Below are 9,275 nucleotides of genomic sequence, written 5' to 3'. Positions count from 1 at the left end.
AAAACGACCCAAATTTATCATTCTACCAATAGAATTAAAAATTTAAAAATTAAAATATTTAACCAAAATTCAATCAAGATTAAAACAGATATAATAAAATAAAATATTTACGTATAAATATATAATTTTTTTAAAAGATATTTTTTGTGTTTTATTATTTTAATTTGTTATTAATCACAAAAAATCGATCCAGTTCAACTAATTTATCAATTTTTGAATGATTTTTTTAAGTTTGACCAATTTACTAATAATAAACTTTTATCTTGAACTGGATCAATATGGTGATTAGTTTTCAATTAACTTAGTTGAACTATGATTCTGAGAACTACGATGATATTATTAAAAACATAAAATTCAAACAATAAGAATTTCTGTGTTTTTAATTTGGTCTATATAACTATTTTATGTTTAGTTTCACAAATTTTTGTATTCAATTTTACAAATTTTTATATCTTTGTTACTCATTTTTATATTTTTTATTTTTTTTAATTATAACAAAATTATGAAGAAATAGAAAAGGTAAAGAAAAGAATTTTTATTGATTATTGACTGATTGAATTGAAAATTATGAAAGTAAAACTAAATATATATATAGTGCATTGTCTATGAAAGTAAAAGTAAAGTTAAGATAAGAAGATAACATAAAGATAAGATAAGATAAGATAATAATGACTAAAATTAGAACTAAATTTATGTATCCTGTTGGGCTGAATTTGTGAGTTACGAGACTTCTTTATTGTTGTCATGGGCTAAAGTAGAAGAGTAGTTTAATACGCCCCGAGGATGAAAGATATCAAGAACTCCAAGCTTATTGAGATTAAGATGAAAGGGTTGAGGAGACAAAGGCTTTGTGAAGATGTCAGCAAATTGCCCAGAAGAAGGTATGGGGAGAAGTTTCATCATTCTAGCTTGAGCTTTTTGTCGAACCAAGTGACGATCGACCTCTAAATGTTTGGTCCGTTCATGAAAAACTGGATTAGCAGCAATCTGAAGAGCACTTTGATTATCACAATATAAAACTGGTGGGCGGATAGGAGAGATGCGTAAAAATTGTAACAGATTTAGTAACCATTAAAGTTCACAAGTTGTGTTGGCAAGTGCACGATATTCTGCTTCAGTGGATGAGCGGGCAACGGTGGTTTGTTTCTTGGTCTTCCAAGAGACTAAAGAGTTGCCTAAGAAGAAACAATAGCCTGTTAAGGATCGCCGAGTGTCAGGACATCCGGCTCAATCAGAGTCACTGAAGCTGAGAAGCTGAATTTATGATTCTCTTGGAAAAAAATTCCTTTGCCGGGGCTAGTTTTCAGATATCGTAACACATGCTTGGCAGCTTGAAGATGAGATTCAGTAGGAGTTGCCGTAAATTGACTTAATTGTTGAGTGGCATACATGATGTCTGGTCGAGTAGTGGTAAGGTAGATAAGACGCCCAACCAAACGGCGATACACAGAAGGGTCAGATAGCAAGGGACTTTTGTCTTGATATAATTTTGTGGAACTATCTATTGGAACAGAGGCAGGTTTAGCACCTAATCAACCAGAATCCTCCAAAAGATCAAGATAATATTTTCTTTGAGATAAGCAAATTTCCTTTGCTGATTGAGCTACTTCAATACCCAAAAAATATTTTAAAGGGCCCAAATCTTTAATTCAGAAGTGTTGGTGCAAAATAGACTTAATGGAAGCAAGTTCAGAAATAGAATTGCCGGTGAGAACGATGTCATCAACATAGACTAGAAGTATAGAAATTTGAGCACCAGTAAATTTAACAAATAGACTATAATCAGATAAAGTCTGCTGATATCCATGGGATAGCAAAAGATGAGAAAGTTTGTCATACCACATACGACTAGATTGTCGTAGACCATATAATGACTTTAGTAACTTGCAGCATTGATTTGGACGAGGAGATGTGAACCCGGGTGGCAAAGTCATGTAAACATCTTCAGAAAGATCCCCATGTAAGAAAGCATTATTGACATCTAACTGATGTATGGGCCAATACTTCATAAAGGCCAATGCCAAAACTAATCTAATGGTGGCAGGCTTGACAACAGGAGAGAAGGTTTCCAAAAAATTAACACCTTCAGTCTGGGTGAATCCTTTAGCCACAAGGCGAGCCTTATATCGATCAACTGAACCATCAGGCTTGTGTTTGATGCGATAGACCCATTTACAGCCAACTGGATTAACACATGCAGGACAATTAACAAGACGCCAAGTTTTGCTCAACTCAAGAGCATCCAGCTCATCTTTCATAGCACTATGCCAATTCGGATGTTGATTGGCATCTTTAAAAAACTTTGACTCAACGTCAGAATGTAGAGATAATAAAAATCTTTTATGTGAAGATGAAAGAGAAGAAAAAGACATGACTAAAGATAAAGGAAACATGCACTTTGAGGGAGATTGATTGGTAGAGGTGAAGGACGAATTGCACAAGTAATTAGAGAGATATGCTGGAGGTCGGTGAGGTCGATCAGAATGACGAGGATGGAGTTGCTCAGGTGGTGAGGAAGGTGACGGGGGATGAGGAGGTGATGGTGGACTAGTGTCTAGTGCAGAAGAAGAGGAGGGTGTGGGCCTCAAAAGAGATTCGGTTGTCATGGATTCAAGTTGGTTAGGACACGATAGTGAGGAAGAAGGAGAGGTTGTTGGAGAGAATAAAGAATTAGATGGAGTTGGGTCAATGGGTATGGGTGAGGGTTCAATTGGAAAGGTTGGTATTTTTGGTTTATGTGTGTTTATAGAAAAATTATTTGGGTCAGAATTTGTTGTTGGGTTGGATGGAGAGATTAGGTCATTTATGTGGACCAAAGGAAAGACTAATTCATCAAATACAACATTTTGAGAAATTTCAATCCTTTTGTCATCCAAAAGATAAATGATATATCCTTTAAAACCATTTTGAAAACCAATGAAAACACCCCTTTTGGCTCTTGGATCAAATTTTGATCTATTTGTCATTAGGGTAGACACAAAACATAAACAACCAAAAACTTTAAGGTCATGATAATTTGGTGGATGATTAAATAGAATCTCAAATGGTGTTTGAAAATTAATTGCAGAGGATGGAACTCTATTAAGCAAATAAACAGCATGTTTAACAGCATAAGACCAAAAAGATAATGGTAAATTAGATTGAAACATAAGAGCACGAGCTATATTTAAAATATGTTGATACTTGCGTTCTACCCGTCCATTTTGTTGAGGGGTTTCAACACAACTACGTTGATGAATAATGCCCTTGGAAGCATAAAAATCATGTAAAATAAATTCTGGTCCATTATCGAAACGGACAGTTTTGACTTTAGAGTTGAATTGTGTTTCAACTAAAGTAATAAAATTCTTTACATGATTTTGCACTTCTCCTTTTGATTTTAACAAAATAGCCCATGTAAAGCGACTAAAATCATCAACGACAGTTAAGAAATATTTATGATTATGAATAGAATTTTGTTGAAACGGACCCCAAATGTCAAAATGTAATAAATCAAAAATTGCATTAGCTTTATTAAAGCTTTGAGAAAATAAAAGTTTCTTCTATTTAGAAAAATGACAAATATCACAATATCACAAGTTTTATCATAATGCATAGAAATAAAAGGAAATTGCTTATGTAAATAATTAAGTCGTTGTTCAGAAGGATGACCCAAACGAAAATGCCATAGCTCGGATGGTGTAATGGTTGATTTTGTTTTGATAGTATGAATGGAATGTGAAGTTGATGGAGTGTGAGGGAGAGTATTTTCAACAACATACAAGCCTTCTCTCATTCTACCAAAGCCAATCGTCCTCAAAGTGTTGGTCTGTAAAGTGCAAGAAGAAGATGAAAAAGTGAGTTGACATTGAAGATTGGAAGTAATTTTGGATATGGAAATAATGTTAAAATTAAAGTGAGACAGATAAAGAACATCATGAAGGATTAAGGATGAAGAAAATTGCACAACACCCTTATAGAAAGCAGTGACTTTAGTGTTATTTGGTAAGTGAATGATAATGGGAGAGACCTTATAATATGAAATAAACCAAGATAAGTTTGATGCAATATGGTCTGTGGCACCAGAGTCAATAATCCAAGAATTTAAAAAGGTATTTTTGTTGGAAAAATTATTTAAAATAGAAAATGTGTTTGAAGAACAAAGATAATGAGTACTCGGATTAGGCAAAAACCCATTTTGATTTGATGAACCATTGTCTCTATATTCTGAATAGGGAGACTCGGTCCTTTTGAGAAGTGCTATGAGAGCTTGTTGTTGGGCTAGTGAGAGGTCCAAAATTGGGTTTGGATTTGGCTAATGGGTATGCCCTTCAACATGACCTAGGGCTGCCCTCTCATCATAAACTGGAGGGACGATTGAAGGAGGAGTGGCGACAGCGACAGCAGCGGAGTGATGTGGACTACCAGAGTGACGTGGATGCCCTGGTGAGAACCCGTATTTCGAATAACAGACTTCAATCGTGTGGCCATTACGACCGCAATGCGTACAGAACTTAGAGGAACCACCACGTCCCGCGCTGGAGGGGAAACCACCGCGACCCTTGCCGGAGGAAAAGCCACTGCGACCGCAACCGCGACCTTGTGAGGGGTGCCGCAAATCGACGGCGGCAGTGATGGAACGTGGATCGTCTAGAATCTCAGCGGTGACTTGTAGCTGTCGTTCATGTTGGATGACCAATGCAAAAACTCTGGTTGCTGGAGGTAATTGGTCTAGGAGAAGTATTTGAGATCGCACCACCGAAAACCGTTCATCCAATCCCTTAAGAAAGAGAATTATGAAATCTTGTGATCTATGAGATGTTGCTGGACATGAACAGACTGGGAGAGAGCGAGAACTGTCGAGTTCCTCCCAAAGAGACTTTAGTGATGTGTAGAACTTGGTGACAGAGTGCCCTGATTAAGTGCATAGATTTTTTCTTGCAACTCAACAATTTGGAGAAGATCGCTCTGAGCAAATCGTTCTTTCAAATCGGTCCAGACAGAGGAGGCAGTGTCAAAATAGAAGACACTTTGAATTATAGAAGGGGACAAAGAATGGAATAACAAGATAAGACCAAGTTGTTGCAACGTTCCCAAGCCGAGAAAAGGGATCCCCGGATAGAGGAGAGGAGATAGAACCGATAAGAAATCCATATTTATTTTTGGAAATAATAGCCATAGTGAAGGATCTTTTCCATGAATGGTAATTGTTTCCTGTGAGAACAGGGGTAACCAAGACTAAGGTATGATTTTTTCTTGGATGAATATAATAGGGATTGGTTGTATTTTGAGTTAAATTGGAAGGCTGATTATTCATGGTAGGCGGGAGAGTTGAAGGAGTTTTAGGATCTGAAACGGGTAGTTTATCCATGTTATCCATGGATGTTAGCAGAGCTCAAGAAGAGCTCTGATACCATAACAAAATTATGAAGGAATAGGAAAGGCAAAGAAAAAAGAATTTTTATTGATTGTTGACTGATTGAATTGAAAATTATGAAAGTAAAACTAAATATATATAGTGCATTGCCTATGAAAGTAAAAGTAAAGATAAGATAAGAAGATAACATAAAGATAAGATAAGATAAGATAATAATGACTAAAATTAGAACTAAATTTATGTATCCTGTTGGGCTGAATTTGTGGACCACGAGACTTCTTTATTGTTGTCATGGGCTAAGGTAGAAGAGTAGTTTAATAAATTATACATACAAAATTTCTTAAAACATATATTAAAGAAACAAATTTTGTTTAAGAAAACATAAAAATTTGTATATGAAAATAAAAAAAATTGAGTTTTTTTTTCTTTTCTCCTCTTTAAACTTTAATGTTAAGCACAAACTCTATTAACCATAAATACAGAAAAAAAATACAAGAAGGAATCACAAACATTTTAGGTTTTTGTGTTTATTAAAATATAATTATTTGTTCAATTGATAAGATATATATCATGCTGAGTTATTTTTTCATAAAATTTCTGTATTTATATAGAAACAACTTTTGTATTTCACTATAAAAAATTTCTGTATTTTTTATTGTCTTTTAATTATTCTTTCTTCAACTTAATAAATTTTTGTGTCCAACTTCATCAATTTTCGCTTATTGAAATTTACCATTTAACTGGATTTACCATTGATGAAATGAAAGCTATATAAACTTATCCATTATTATCTTTAAATTTAGTTACATAATAAAATATGTAACGTGTTTTTAAGGATAATTTACAGAAATAAATTGTTTGTCCCTCAAATTTACGCAATTGCATTGTTTTAAATATAAAGACGCAAATATATATAGAAACCGCTATTGTTAGTAGCGGTTTACCAAAACACATAATCCATTATAGCCAACACTAGATTACATGCGAAGGGAGAAACACAGAAACTGCTAGAGGCTATCACGGTTTCTGTTTGTTGATGCTTGGCCATAAACCGCAGTAGCAGTTTATATGTATTGGGACACGTGTATAAACCGTTAGAAGAGCGGTTTACGTTGAATATGAAAACAAATAGTAAAACTAATCTTTATCTAAAAAAATAATTACAAAACAAATAATTAATGGTATATACTATTTAAAAATAATATCATAAATAGAAAATTTTAATTTATTATTTCACAATACAATTTAAAAAATATAAATATGCATGTAATAAATTTTTTATTTGTATTTATTATTAAAAGTGAGACACAAATAAAAAAATACAATACTCAAAGTATTAAATTATATAAACCAAGATTAATTTTTTTTATTCTCATCTCTTTTAAAATTTATAAATAATAAAATAATTTATTTTTAGCCAAAATTTTACTAAAGCATATATTTTTCTCTTTAAAAATCACTTCATTCTCTTTTATTTATATCAACCATACAAAGGAGATTCTGAGAGTTTAGAACATGGGTTGTGTTCTTTGCTGCTGATTTGCACTTGAGATTCTAGCTAAATGATTTTTTTTTGTACAATCTTGTTGTCTTATGCCAAAAAATAAAAACTATATGTATTTTATAGTTGATTGATTGGATAAATAATAGTGATAACATCATAATTTTGATGAATAAAATAAAAAATATAAATATGCATGTAATAATTTTTTATTCGTATTTATTATTAAAATGAGATTAAATCTATCAAACAGTAGATAGCTATGGTTTCATCTCCGAGCTGGAGACCTCTCCGCGTTCCACGCCGAATTCCAGTCCCAGGTGGAGCCTCTCCTCCACAGTGGCATCTCATCCAGCGTGGCTTCTCATCTTCAGGGGTGCATGTGCTCCTCTGTCATTCCGTCGTAGCCATCTCTTTCATCTCCTCGCTCACGCAACCTACCTTTCCTTTCAACGAATCGCTCACGCAACCTGCCTTCTTCATGGATTTGTTTGAACAGGTAATGATTAGTTGGAACCCTAGGAGCTTTGCTTTCTTCTCCTTACTTTCTCGTCCTCTGCCCTACAAAACTCTGTATACGATCCCTGTTTTCTTGGGAGTTTACTTCGTCGTCGTTCATCCAGGTTAGCGATTTTCCAATGGAGGCTCAAATCCAAGATCTCTGATCAATCAATCAGGTGCATCCAAAACTATTTTTCTCTTCATCCTTTTTGTTTTCCTTCCTTGTGTACATCCTTATGATCAATCTTGGTTAGTGTTTCAGGGTTAACCCAGATTTAATTATTTAGGGTTTATGAAATTCCTAATTATTTTTTGTATCTGTTCCATGGTTAAGCTAGATTCTATTGTCTAGGGTTTGTGAAATTTCTAATTGTGCAAATTGTGATCATGTTTGGAATCTGTTCGATGGTTAGACGAGATTTTATTGTCTAGGATTTGTGAAATTCCTAATTTTACAAATTCGGATCATTTTTTGTATCTGTTCCACGGTTATCCCAGATCTTATTGTGTAGGGTTTGTGAAATTTGTAATTTACAAATTGTCTATGTGACTTGGTTTGTTTGTGGGTTCATATTCTTGGTTACATTCTTTCCCAGTTGCTTTTCAGTATGGTCTATGAATCTGTTTCATCTTCTTGATTTCGTTATTTAGAATTTGATGTGATTATCATTTCTCCTTTTGCTATCTCTTGAATTGTTTGTTGCATGTGGTTTGTCTATTTCATGAATTTTTGGGATTTTATAATCATTATAAAGATTGTCTTATTATTTACCTTTTCTTATATTTATGGATGATGGGTTTGGTTTTGTGAATGATTGTCTAGGTATGAGCTTTCTACCTAATCTACTTTCTCCTTGATGATGTGATTGACAGAGTTTTTTCAGGAAAGTCAGTTTATAGACCCAGCTTCTCCTATTCAGGTTTTGCATTCCCAATTTCATTTTCTCCTATTCAACTTTTGCATTCCAATTTCTATTCTGATTCAGTAATCTCTTTGAACTGTTTGGACTGAATCTAGCAATTTCTAATTTTATTTTGCATTCAGAATCAAAATTTATAGACACAGCTTCTCCTATTCAAGTTTTGCATTCCCAATTTGATTGTCTCCTATTCACCTTTTACATTCCAATTTCCATTCACATTCACTAATCCCTTTGAATTGTTTGGACTGAATGTAGCAATGTATAAGTTTTTCTGCATTTAGAATCAAAATTCTTATTTATGTTTGATGTCAAATTTTATGAAGCACTTAAATAATTATATTGATGAAATATTTTGTTAGTCAACTCAATTGCATTACAGTTCTTTATTGGTTATGCAAAAAAGTATTGTATATTTTTATATATTTTGATTTTAGGTCAATTTCATTCTATTTTTTATTGTTTATATAAAAAAAACTTTTTGTCTAACTAGGAATTCCCTCCTCCTAAAACATATACCTTGAGTAGGTTATCTTCCCTTGAAGATCTCTTCTGCACGGATAATGATGTTCTGCCATACATTTTTTGCTGAAAATGTGGGTATCCCTATCAAGGTATGGGGTTTCTATCTTTTTGGTCAGTGGTGATGTGATTGAAAGGAAGAAAGTGGCTTTCTCACAATCAGATGGCATCACTCCACTGTTTGTGTTACTAGGAAATTCTCTTCTAGGTAGTCTATTTGATGAGTGGTGATGTGATTGATAGGAATTGATTCATAGCTTCTTGGTGATTTATTTGTATTTTGATGAAACCTTTTGTTAGTCAACTCACTTGCATTTGAATTCTTTATTGGTTATGCAAATAGTGCTGTATATTTCGCCTGTTGCATAGAAGTAGAGCTGATTGTCATGAATTTTTGTGCTTCTTTGATAAAGGAATATGCTTTTGCCACTCCCATTCAAGTTTTGCACTCCCAATTCCATTTTTTCCTGTTCAA

The sequence above is a fragment of the Arachis hypogaea genome, chromosome 2 (assembly GCF_003086295.3).
Source record: "Arachis hypogaea cultivar Tifrunner chromosome 2, arahy.Tifrunner.gnm2.J5K5, whole genome shotgun sequence".
Taxonomy (NCBI): Eukaryota; Viridiplantae; Streptophyta; class Magnoliopsida; order Fabales; family Fabaceae; genus Arachis; species Arachis hypogaea.
Note: the sequence above shows the minus strand (reverse complement) of the source record.